This window comes from Arachis ipaensis, chromosome B6, assembly GCF_059453495.1.
Source record: "Arachis ipaensis isolate K30076 ecotype BB chromosome B6, ASM5945349v1, whole genome shotgun sequence".
NCBI classification, from domain to species: Eukaryota; Viridiplantae; Streptophyta; class Magnoliopsida; order Fabales; family Fabaceae; genus Arachis; species Arachis ipaensis.
The window spans coordinates 22,210,709-22,221,666 of NC_142441.1; positions in this window are offsets into that span (position 1 = coordinate 22,210,709).

Below are 10,958 nucleotides of genomic sequence, written 5' to 3' on the forward strand. Positions count from 1 at the left end.
TAGAAAAGGCCCATGCAAACGCCCTGGTGTTTCGGGACCCTGACTTATTTAATGGGGAGTTCTACCATAATAAACCACTGTATGTGGAAGCAGTGGTAGAAGGCATGAAGGTCAGAAGGGCCTTGGTGGATGCTGGATCAGGGGTAAACATCATATCCACTCATATATTTCTAGAAATGGGAGGTTCTGCTGATCAGATAAGGCCTACTCAAGTCGGGCTCAATGCTTTTAATGGAGTGAGTGTGAAATCTAGAGGGTGTGTTAATGCTGTCTTGGAGGTTGGCCCCATAAAAACCAATAATAAGTTTCATGTGGTGGATGGAAGCTCTAGCTACCACATCCTACTGGGACGTCCATGGATTCATTTACATCGGTGTGTTCCTTCAAGTTGGCATCAATGCATAAAGTCTAGCTGGAGAGGGAAGGATATTAGCATCTCAGCCACTGTAACACCATTTGATGCGGGAGAAGCACATTTAGTGGATGCGAGTTTCTATGAAGAGCTTGCATTACCAGGGGTCAACAAAATAAGGCCTGTGCAGGAATGCACCATCGGAACACCCAGACAAAAGGCAGTACGGAAGGACACCCTGATGGAGGAAGCACCAAAAGAAAACACCAAAAAATGAGCAACAGCAATCGAAGACCTAGGGCTTCGTAAGGAAATTCTCCCAGGTGGAGGATATCGGTGGTGTATCCTATAGGAACTCGGGGGTCCAGCGGAGGAAAATTACCAGAACTCCCCTGGCCCCGACATCCTAAGTATACAAGAAAAAGAACATCTGCAAAGCAGCATAAAAAACGCCCCTTTCCAACTCCAAGATGAAGCAAAGCAGAAGGAGGAAGAGTTGGAAGAGATTAATCTAGGGACTGAAGAACACCCGAGGCCTTTGTTCGTGTGAAAAACTCTAGGGGAGAAGGAGAAAAGGGATTTGATAGCATTATTAACAGAGTTCAGAGATGTGTTCGCTTGGAACTATGATGAAATGCCAGGGTTAGATCCAAACCTGGTGACCCACAATTTAGCCGTGAGGAAAGGAGCAACTCCTGTCAAGCAAGCTCCTAGAAAATTCTCCAATGAAATAGAAGCTCAAGTAAAGAAAGAAATCGAAAAGTTACTCACAGCCAAGTTTGTCAAACCAATACAACACCCCTCTTGGTTAGCCAACATTGTGCCAGTGAAAAAGAAGAACGGGAAGATCCGGTGTTGCGTGAATTTTAGAGATCTAAACAAAGCTTGCCCTAAGGATGATTTTTCTCTGCCAGATGTCGATAGAATGGTAGATGCTACAGCCGGATTTGAGAGGTTCTCCTTCATGGATGGATTTAGCGGGTACAACCAAATTAGAATGGCTCCGGGAGATGAAGAAAAGACAGCATTTCGAACACCCATAGGTAATTTTTACTATACTGTCATGCCTTTCGGCCTAAAGAATGCTGGAGCAACCTACCAAAGAGCCATGACCACTATATTCCATGACATAATGCATGACTTTGTAGAAGACTATGTAGACGATTTGGTTGTCAAGTCAACATCCAGGAAGCAACACACAGAACACCTCAGAGCTGTGTTCACTAGATGCAGAAAGTATAGACTCAAGATGAACCCCATGAAATGTGTCTTCGGGGTGTCATCTGGAAAGTTCTTGGGATTCAGAGTCCACAAAGGAGGCATTTCAGCTGACGAGGATAAGATTAAAGCTGTCCAAGACATGGAACCTCCGAAAGACATCAAGGGACTTCAGAAGTTCATAGGCAAGCTGGGGTACATCGAAGGTTCATACCAGCATTAGGGGAGCTCTTAGGACCCCTAAGACCTTTGTTGAAAGAGAAGAACACCTTTACGTGGGGACAACACCACCAAGCTGTGATGGACAAGATCAAGAACGTTCTCACGTCCACTCACACCATGACTTCCCCTCAGCCTGGTGCACCATTGAAGGTATACTTAGCGGTAGGAGAAGAAGCAGTTAGTGGGTTAATTGCACAAGAAGGTGAAGGCAAAGAGAAACCCATTGCTTATGTTAGCAGAGCCATGAAAGGGCCGGAACAAAGATACTCTTCACCAGAGAAATATTGTCTCGCTTTGGTGTACATCTCACAAAGATACCGACACTACTTTCAAGCACACCAAGTAGAAGTCGTATCGAAAAATGAAGGTCTCAGGTTTTTAATTGAAAAGCCAATGTTGACTGGAAGAATGAGCCGTTGGCCACTCCTAATAAGCGAATATGATGTGAAATTGGTGACACCTACCACCATTAAGAGCCAAGCTTTGGCTGACCTCTTGTCGATCTGTCCTGAAAAGGCGACGATTGAAGAGTTGCCAGATCAGATTCCAGAAACAATAGAGACTGTTTATGCTTGCAATGAAGAGGAAACATGGACCCTCATGTTTGATGAAACACCCTCGAATCCTCAAGGAGGGGCAGGAGTCGTCCTTACAGACTCCCATGGAAGAAACATATCCTTCATGTTTCGATTGGATTTCTCTTGCACCAACAATGAGGCAGAGTATGAAGTGCTAATGCTCGGTCTAAAGATGGCTCAAGAAGTTGGTATCAAGAAACTCCATGTCAAAGGAGACTCCAACCTAATAATACAACAAATCCTAGGAGGGTATGGCACGAAGGAAAGAAGTCTGGCCTTATGCAGAGAGCAAGTGTGGCGCATGATGAAGGTATTTGATAAGATTTCATTTGAGCATGTACCCCGAACAGAGAACAAGCATGCGGATGCTTTAGCAACATTGGGGAGTAGAGTCACTTTTCAAAATAGACAACATGCTTTGGAACACCGGGTAGCTGAAAGTCCTGCCAGAGAAGAAGGAAAGTCTATAGAAGGAAAAACCAATGATTGGTGAACGCCTATACATGAACAGCTCAAAACGCTCAACATTACCAAAGAAACAAGAGGATTTTGCCTCCTCAATGGGCAAATGTTCAGAAAAAGCAATGATGGACTCCTCATGAAATGTGTAGGAGAAGAAGAAGGGAAAGAAAAAGCAGAACAACTGCATGGAGCTACTTGCGGAGAAGAAGGCCCCGGTTTGTACCGAAGGCTCCAGAGGTGGGGTATTTATTGGCTGAAAATGAAGTTTCATTGTGATGAATTACAGGCTTCCTGCAAGACTTGTCAAGAAACAAAAGAAAGCATGCAGATATGTAATGTTCACAATTGGCAACAACCCATCGTAGAGTACCTCGATGCTGGAGTTTTGCCTTCAGAGAAAATAGAAGCTGAGGGATTGAAGAAGAGACCAGAACGCTACTTCTTGCAAAAAGGTGAGTTGTTCAAAAAGAGTTTTACTGGAGAGATGCTAAAATGCGTTCGAGATGAAGAAAAAGATAAAGTCTTGGAAGAAGTCCATCAAGGAGTATGTGGGAGACACCAAGGAGGAAGGGCCTTATGGTATGAACTAATCAGGATTGGCTATTACTGGCCAAAAATGAAGGAGGATGCAATCAACTGGGCCAAAAGGTGTCTACAATGCCAAAGGCATGCAAACTTGATACATGCGCTAAGCGTGCAGAAGAACAGCCTCAAAACACCATACCCATTCCATACATGGGAGGTAGATTTTGTGGGACCAATCAACCCCCCATCAATGGGGAAGAAATGGATTCTAGTTGCAACAGAAAGCTTCACCAAGTGGGTGGAGGCTGCCGCTATCAGGGAAGCAAATGCTGAAGCAGTAGTGAGATTTATCAAAGAAAATATAATATGCAGGTTCGGGCTACCAAGTGTTCTAGTGTCCGATAATGGAACCCACTTTGTTAACCAAAGAGTGTGGGGTGTTCTTGAACAATACCAAATCAAACATCACAAGTCTTCTTCCTACTACCCGCAAGGCAATGGTCAGGCAGAGGCTACTAACAAGAGCCTTTTGAAAATACTCACAAAAGATGGTGACCGATGCTCATAAAGATTGGAGTGAATACCTACCACTTGCTCTTTGGGCTTACAGAACAACCAGACATGGAACAACCGGAGTAACGCCTTTCTCGTTGGTTTATGGGGTTAAAGCTGTATTGCCAACAGAGATTGAAGTACCCACCGCCAGGATGTTGTTAGACGAGGCAAGGGATCGTGAAGCTGAGTTGCAAGAATTGGAAGAAAAAAGAGAAGTTGTGGGAAGCAAGATGGAAGAATACCACCGGAGACTAGCGTTAGCTTACGACAAGCATGTTCAGCCCAGGGTGTTCCTAGAGGGTGATCTGGTGCTAAAATCAGTAGACGCAGTAATGAGGAAGATGTCTTTGCCAAAATGGGCTCCCAAATGGGAGGGTCCTTACATTGTTTCTGAAGTACACCCCAACGGACACTGTATCCTGCTGGACCCAGATCATGGAACAACCACTGGCCCCATCAATTTCAAGTATGTCAAGAAATACTATGCCTAATTTCAGCTTTAGTAATTCAAATTTCAATTCCAAAAGGCTTCTTTATCAAGAGCCAATGTTTATATTATATTATTCTGCAAGCATCCTGCAATACATGAGAAAACTGCTTTAGCAATCATACACTCAAAAAATGTGAGTGATGCATCTTAAGAAATTTGCAATACAAAATAGTTCCAAAAAAGTGAAGTGTCCCACCCTCCAAGCTCCTAAAAAGAGTCGAGCATAAATAGGGCAAGAAAGTTATGGGTACCTTCCTTTTCTTTGCCTAAAAAAAAAGAGGCAGAAAAAAATAGCAGTAGATAATCCTTCTCATCTTAAAATCATACCCTCCCCCTGCAAAAAAAAAAGGTGTGTATCCAAAATAAAATGATCACACAAGCAGGTAAAGCCCCTGGAGGAGTATGCATATTATAAAAAAAATGAGGGGAAACATAACACCCAAAAAGAGGTGTACAATGAAAGTCATAGAAGCAGTAGGACAAAAATATACTTTGTCAAAGTATTACATATTTTACAAAATAAAGTGCTGGAAACTATCACAGCCACAAAATATCACTGTAAGAAATCGCAGAAGAAGCAGCCTCCTTATGCTTGGCCAATTGCTCTCGCTCCATGCTGACACTGGCTAACCTAGCCTTCATGGTGTTCAATTCAGATGTAAGCTTGTTAACCTTTTCTTGAAGAGCAGAAACATCAGAAGAGAGAACATGATGCTCTTTAGACAACAATTCTTCTCTAGCAAGATCAGAGATCCCAGGTGGAGGCTCCAATTTTGCAGAAAGATTTTCAAGCCAACGACCACTAAATTTAAATAACTTAAGGTTATTTAGATGATTTGCTACCATATCCCGATGAGCACCCCACAAGTTCGCAAGGGAGTGTGAAGTAAAGAAATCCCATGCATCCAGAAAAGCTTGGTACCCAAGCTTCTTGAAAAGGCAGTTCAGGTCATTTGGAAGCAAGAAGGAAGGAACCTGAGATGCAATCTCCGATAACAAGTTCTTCGCATCGCCATTGAAATGCTCAAACTCATCGCGGACAGAAATTGAAAAGCAAAACAACCTTTTTTCATCAGGAACTTATAAAGTGCTGGCACGCCTGACAAATGAAAAGAAATACAATGGAACACACCAGAAGAAGCACTAGCTAAAGGTTCCTTTGTGATATCAGAAATGCTCGAAGCTTGAAAGGTGGACTCAGAAACAGCATGAGAAGCTGAAGATACAAACATACACACAAACAGCATGAACAAAATCATGTACCCCCTCTAAAAAAAAAGAGGCAGAAAAAAAAACAATTGTACCTGCGCCAGGAAATACCGTTCGAATGGGAGTAACAACACGTCTAGTAGGGTCCCCTTGGCAGGTAACACCCGGCTCAATGTCAACATTGCTCTTAGAACTTGCTATTGCTCGTGGGTCATCTCGCACAACTTCTTGGGTAGTACCCTTGTCAGGGATGTCGCCAACAACAAATGAATTAGGAGAGTCCCCACTGACCCTTTCTTGAGAGCTCTCATCGCCTACATTTACCGGATCAGAGGGTGCATTTGGAATTATTTTTATTTTACCCAAAAGACGATGGGACCTACGCTTCACAACACTTCTAGATAAGCTAACCACAGCTTTACCAGGAGACTGTGATGACTCAACAAAGCAAGCAGCAACAGAACAACCTTTAGCTTTTGCCGTCGAAGAAGGAGAAATCCCTGAGCCAGTGGAAATTGGTGAAGGCGTAGCATCAACAGAAGGCCTAGGTGGTCTTTCAAGAGACCTCTTTGCAACCTTAACATTTGAACTCTCCACTTTACTGCGCTTGACCACTTCAGCAGTAACAACTGAATCATCAGGTTTTCTTTTTGAAGAAGGTGGATATCTATAACACCTGGCGTTCAAGTCTATAAAACACCAGCACAAAAGATACAGCAGTCAAATACACAAAGAGGAGAGAGAGATAAAAAAGAAAAAAAAAACAACAAGAAGAATTAGCAAAGAGCAAATATTACTTGTAATGGTCGAAGGAGAAAGGTTGCCAGTCATGAAATATGGATCCTTGATCAAAACTGGGACAAATGATCTGACATCAGGGACGGAGGTACCCTCATATTGCCTAATATGCTCCTTCATACGCATAAGGTAATCCACATACTCCTTTGTAACTCCCCCATCCCTGTCGAGAGGAACAACCAAGAAAGGATTGTACTTCGGGAGTTCTTCTTGAAACAGAACCTTTTTCATTAAATTTTCCGATGGAAAAAAAATATGCTCCACGTTTTTTGGATCCTGGTCCCACCCTAGTTGGCGACTTACCCTATCAGGACGGTAGATCATTGGACAGATCAAAGCTCCACAGTGAAAATCCCTATCCATAACAATCAAACCAGGAAGAGGGGTAGGAGAAGTACCCAAAAGCCAAAAGTCATAAACCCCATCCTGGCCGGTGGAAATATTATTGCGGTCATGCTCAAGACAAGCAGAATATATACGATGAATAGCCGATGCATCGGGCTGGTAAGAGGTTACATACGGGCGAAAACAAAAATTTTCCTCCAAGTCAATAACATCCTCCAAAGATTTCGAAGGATGAGCTGAACCCCAAATCCAAGCACGAGGACTTGCCTTCTTATCTGGAAGAATTGTAGGGGACTTATGGGTGGGAGCAAACAGAGAGAACCGCTCAAAAAGAAAGAGTTGAAGAAATATTTAGTCAATGAAAGATAAAACTGGAAAGCGACCATGAGCAATCTTGAGTTGCTGGAAAAATTGATCAAGCCGCGTATATAAGCTGCCGAGATACATAGGAGCCAATGGTAAACGTTCTCCTCTAGCAATCAAGCAGGCTAAAAGAAACACCCCATGGCTCATACACTCATCCGCCGGTCCCAAAAATACGTATTTACTTAACCAATAAGCAACAAAAGCAGCTCCCCTAAGATCTGAAGAAATAGCGGGAGCAGGGACAAACTCACCATTGAGGAAATCACCAAAAAAATAACGAGACCAATTAGAGTAAGAATACTTAACAGTAATCTTCTTCTTCTTGGAATCTTGTTTGTCGCTAACTACCTCTTTTCCTCTCGAGGACCGACAAGTCTTCGGATGCTCATCCTTGGAGGAAGATTTCTTAGCCTGCCTACTCTTGGACAACTCTTTCGCATATCGACCAGCATCACTTAAACTCATTTGAAGATGTCGTGCAAGCTTAAGCAGATCAGAATCTGGGTGAAGAAGAGTGAGATCCACACTACCAAACACCGGCAGTTGAAGAAGAACCACAACATCTTCCAAAGTTGGTGAAAACTCACCCCAAGAGGTCAGAAAAGTATGAGTCTGAGAACACCACCTCTGCCAAAGTAAACTCATATCAGATCCATTTCGCTAAACACCCAAGCCTGCCAAGAGGAAATCAATTAGTGCTTCTTCAACATATAGCAACAAGGTAAAGAAATTATAAGAATCAATTATGAGGATAGATGGCAGGGAACAACCAACCTGCAGATGTGCGAATAGCCTCAGCAACACCAGCTGATTCTAATCTCCTCACAAAACTACCACCCTCCTCAAATAATACTGTGAACACCCACTTTTGCCAAACCTTATCTATGTGAGTAGCTGCCTCAGATTTAAAAGACGTCCATGGAAATTCTTGGCGCTTCAACCGAGAACAAAGTAAAGTAGGACCCACTTGATATGAAGGCTTCTCAACAAATTCACCCAAAACTCTACAATTTGAAGAATCAAAGGCGGGTTTCATAGTTTTATCCATGCCTAATAACAAGCCAGAAGAAGGAGGGTCCAAAAAAGGTTTCTTCATCAGAGGAGGATCCACAAAAGTAGCCCTCTTATTTGATGGTTTCACCCAAGGTTGGGGGATAGATTCAGAAAATCCCATCGCATATTCTTCAGGAACGTCGTTCATATCATTCACAGAAGAGTCAGTACCCAAACTATTACTAGAGTCCTCTGGGTCACTATCCACTATCTCAGCAAGTTTCACACGAGGCATGGCAACAAAAGAAACAATTCCTAAAAAAAAAGGGAAAAGAAGGAGAGCAGCAACAACAAAATAGAGTGAACATCAATATCACGCAAATACCAACGACAAAAATGTTCAAAATATAAAGGAGAATATTGCAGAACATTCAAGAAATTCTGAAAAAGCCAAAGAGCATTCAAGAAAACAACCAAGGAGTTCTCAAATGAAACAAAAAAGCAAAGGTATGAAAATCATTCATCATATTTTTTACTCGATAAGGCCACTAACTCCTCATATCCTCACAATATCATATTTTATTTGGTGACATATATGAAAATATTGCAAAACATTATACGTCTATAGCTTTGAAAGAATATAAATATGGAACACTAAAAATTTGTTCTAATTGAAAAAGTTTATAAACAAATTACTTATGACTATACTATAAAAAAAAATTTAACTAAATTATTTTTATTTTTAAATATCTATTTATGGTTACAAATGAACATTGCTCATAATTTTAATTCAATTTCTTTTTTTATTTGTGATTTCATTGGAAACGTATACAAATGAGGATATAACATCCAAAGTTGCAAGGAGAAAGATCTTTATCAAAAAATTCCTATAGCTAACTCCAAAATTAGCAACCCAATATACATGGGGCTGAGAGGGGTTAAGACAAAAACAAGAAAAGAAGAAAAAGGGTCTTACCAAGTAAGAAGACAGAGTAAAAAGAACAGAGCGAAGTTGAATGTGGGAGTGTCCTTTGCCCTAAGAAAAACTCCCAATAGTTGAAGAAGATAGAGGATTTGGATGGTGGTGCTGCTGTGTAAAAAATACCTTAACAAAGATGATGAGAAACACGTTCTCCCCTATCCTCCCAAGTGTTCTCCCCTTCTTATGTGTCTCTCCAAATCCAGGTATTCAAATTTAAAACGCGTCCAGTTAAAAGGGTAAGAGTTTCTCCCCTTCTTATTTCCTTATACATTAAATTATTATATTAAATCAAATCTTTCCTCTTTTTTCATTAAAAAAAAAGAGTTTATATATATATATATATAAATAAATAATAATAATATTATGTATATATACATACACTACTTTTAAAAATAAGTACATACATACAAATAAATTATGAATATATTCATTTACTAATCTTATTTATCTATTTATTTATTTTATTAATATTTAAAATATTTGCACAATAACATTCTTTTATTCATTTTTTTTATGAGTACATTATCATATTCAAATTATATAGACATATTTATATTTGAATATCATTTACAAATACATATCTTATTATAACAAAAAATAAATAAAAGAGGGGAGATTTGATTCTTTAGAGTTATGATATGTTAGCTTCTTAAAAGAAAAAAATTATTATTCTTATTCTGTTGAGTACAAAAAAGTTTAATGCAGCTTGAGGGAATACTTTGTACCCTCAAAGACTGCATGGGGCTTATGATTGTGTACTAAAAATATAAACCTTTTTTGTACATAATTATTTTTATAATGACCTACAAACATGGTCAAAAAAGAGTTAAGTTCCTCCTAAAGGTATTGGGCTAAAAGGATGGAACCCAAAATAATATCTTGAGGAGTTGAATTTCTCTTCAGTGGGAACTATATTGGTGGAAGTGGATTGGTTGGATTTGGAGTGTAAAGGTGTCATCTAGTTGAAAGAAAACCAAACTAGATATCCCTTCACTAATGTCACATGTCGGAGCTTTAGTTTAACGTGTGGGAATCAACTTCCTACCATTTTCAGTTGACAAGACTTGAGGTGATCCCAAATACCTAAAGATATTTTGGAAAGAGCAGTAAACCAAATGTCAGACTAAAACCATTGGCCAAGGGGTGTCCTCTTCATCATGGTTTTACGCTATAAAAAGGACCTCAAGCCACCTCTGTAAATCATCTTTTCCTTCATCCTTCACTCTCACTTTTCACTTTCACCTTGATCATCTTCTTCTTCACAGACCTTGAAACCCTTTTCATCCTTTACTTTCACCTTCACCTTCATCCTCTTCTGAGAGCTTCTTTTCTCTGTAAACCATTCCTGTCCACTTTAAACAAAGCTCGCTCATCCTCTTGTGACATTAGTGGAGGTCTCAACACTTGTTCTCCACCCCTCTTCCTCACTATTAGTTCTTGTATTGTTTATTTGCCATTAACAGAAGTGTCTTCCTCACAAGTTTACTTACCCCTAATCTCTCACCTTAACTATTATTTTTCACTTAATCTATTTCTCACGAAACCCACCCGAATCAACTTGTAAACCAAATACTAATCCAAAACCTCATGAATAATAAAAATATTTTTGGTGTAAGATAAGAAGATACTTGACTATAACTCAAATTTTAATTTGATTGTGGTATAGGATAAGTTGAAAATCATGCATTTTAGTTTTGTCTCCCACACAACTTTGCAGACAGAACCTGCAATGCAAACATAATATAATCACATAGAACTACTAAAGCATGTAATATATGACACAAAAACCTTCAATTTCCCTGTTAAACATGGTTATAATATACTTGGGAAATAAATAGTCTTATTAATAAGAAAAAATAATTT